At 36.5% G+C, this 2,444-nt stretch overlaps 1 protein-coding gene across 1 annotated transcript in view; it reads right to left on the reverse strand.

Annotated features, from left to right (window-relative positions):
• The window catches only part of gpc2 (glypican 2), a 40,550-nt gene that overhangs the window by 30,701 nt on the left and 7,405 nt on the right, over window positions 1–2,444 (reverse strand). The gene's annotated exons all lie outside the window — the stretch shown is intronic.

The raw sequence follows: 2,444 nt of genomic DNA on the forward strand, positions 1-2,444 counted from the left end.
CACACACACACACACACACACACACACACACTCACACACACACACACACACACACACACACACTCACACACACAGAGAGAGAGACAGAGCGTGTCTGAACAATAGAAACACACCTTTTTCTCTTTGTTGGCTTTTTAACAGCACGAGCCTTTTATTCAGCCAGATCACAATATAATTCTGTGGGTTTAAAGATGAAATAATATGCTTTTATTCCTAAAAATCAAGATTGTAAATAATTATTTGTATTAGAAATTATTCATCAAAGGAGCGAGGGCGTCATGCACTTAATCACAATAGCGCTGTATAACTGATGTATTGGTTTTATTTCATTTTTCTTTTTTATTCGAAATATTGCCAAACTTGTTAACCATATCATGAAATATCTTCTCAAGTATTTGTAAGTAAATTATTTAATCATTTAAGCACCTTTATTGATCATGTTAGTTGATGGCGCCGTTGAAACATTAATTAATTCTCTTCTCCTGAAAGACATGAAGGTAATTGGCCGCTGAACTCGGAGAAGAACAGAGTAAACTTTATACCTACACAAAATGTGTATCAAATTGAAAGACTTTTAAGACCTTTTTTAAGAGCTGCACAAATAAGATTAATACTGTATCAGCGGGGTGGGGCAATGGTAATTGTAAAAACAAAGTTTTTTTCACAAAAACAAAGTTTTATAAAATGATAAACATGACATTTATTTAAACCATTTTTAAGAAGATGAGTCAAAAGTATAAATTATCATGTTTGCTGCGTAAAAATATGGGTCTATTTTCGCTTTGGTCTGAACAAAAACATCCGCTTTTTAGTATTTCAGTGTGAGAAAGAATAAAACGCTGAACAGTAATAGATGATAAGTGTCTCTGATCAGCGCAATAAGAATATATTACTAGCACAAAATCAGTGTCTCCGAACAGACAGAACTGGCATGTTTCCATCACAGATGAAAGATCAGGGGCCTCATTTATAAAACGTGCGTACGCACAGATTTGATCGTAGAGTGTGCGTGCGCTAAAATCCACGGCAACGTTCATATTTATAAAAACGGTCTTTGACGAGGAAAAGAGCTTAGCACCACGTCAGGGTCGGAGCAGACGTACACACTTTTGTTTGCCCGAGTGCTGCAGGTTTTTGGAAATATAAGCCATTCTTGCCGCTTGTAAAAGAGTTGGACATTGTCAGCTGCTCTTTTATAAGTCAAGGACATTAATTAGACATTGTTTACAAGGCGGAGATCTGAAACTGTTCAGCTGCGCACAATTTCAAGATCATTGCAATTTATAGATTTCACATCTAAAAGAGAGGCGTATGCATGTTTTCTGTGCGTGCGTTCGTTCTACGAATCCCACATATGCACTTTGAGAAATGATTGTAAAATCACATTTAGGATTCTTTCTACGCAGTATTTTATAAATGAGGCCCCAGTACACCTCGAGAAATTATCCTCTGCTGTCTGTCATCGATCAGTTAAAGCGCTGAATCATGTCATTATCGGCTCAGCTAAAGGGGCTGAAGCCCCGGAAGTTTGCAGTAAAGCCTCGAATGTTTTTATTTTTATGCCCTGAATGCTTCTTCACTGAGATTTCATGCGCATTAAAACAATTTCTATTAGAAGCACAGATTTGCTCGCTGCTCATCCAACAGTGTCTGCTTACGTCATCATTCACTCTGACAAGACCCGCCCACTGAGGCTCGTACTTCTGATTGACATGTAAACTGACCAACCGTAGATAAGAGATTATATGGTCTGTACAATCCAGCCAATGAGATTAGATCTTTTGGAGGCAGGCGGTGTACTTTACTAGATAAATTATTTGAAAATGAAAATCAACATTCTTCAAAAAAGTATTATATTTTTATAAAATATATAATTATATTTCTTATTATTTTTTAAATTATGTGTCTGATTTGCATTTTTGAGCATCTCTCGGTGGCGCAGCACACTTTCCAGGACACACAGGCAGAGCGATTCGGTTAACATGGTGTATGGCAGACTTTTCTTCGTGTAATAACTCAATGAACAAGAAATTAATATTAAGTAAATTACAATGTAAAGACATTGTATTTTTTATTTTTTTTTTGCTTGATTTCGCTAACAGCGGTGTTTCCTTACTGAATGAATGTGAGTTTTTGAACGAATCGGGTGAGTCAATGATTCACTGATCCATTGTTTCTTACTTGGTTCCTCAATGAATCAGCAGTTTGGAAAGAATCCACTGAATTAATGACTCAGTGGCTGCGTCCGATATGGCATACTTCTATACTATATAGTAGGCAAAAAGCAGTAGGCGAGCAAATGAGTATGTTTGAATCCTCAGTATTCATAAAAGAGTAGGCGAAAATTGCAATAATTCTCGCGAGATTCGGACGCATGTATACTTAATTTGCGTTCTAATATGCCTACTTACCTACTATATAGTAGGAGAAAAGAGTACTGAACA

The sequence above is a fragment of the Sinocyclocheilus rhinocerous genome, unplaced genomic scaffold, assembly GCF_001515625.1.
Source record: "Sinocyclocheilus rhinocerous isolate Xijiao unplaced genomic scaffold, SAMN03320098_v1.1 scaffold2736, whole genome shotgun sequence".
Classification (NCBI taxonomy): Eukaryota; Metazoa; Chordata; class Actinopteri; order Cypriniformes; family Cyprinidae; genus Sinocyclocheilus; species Sinocyclocheilus rhinocerous.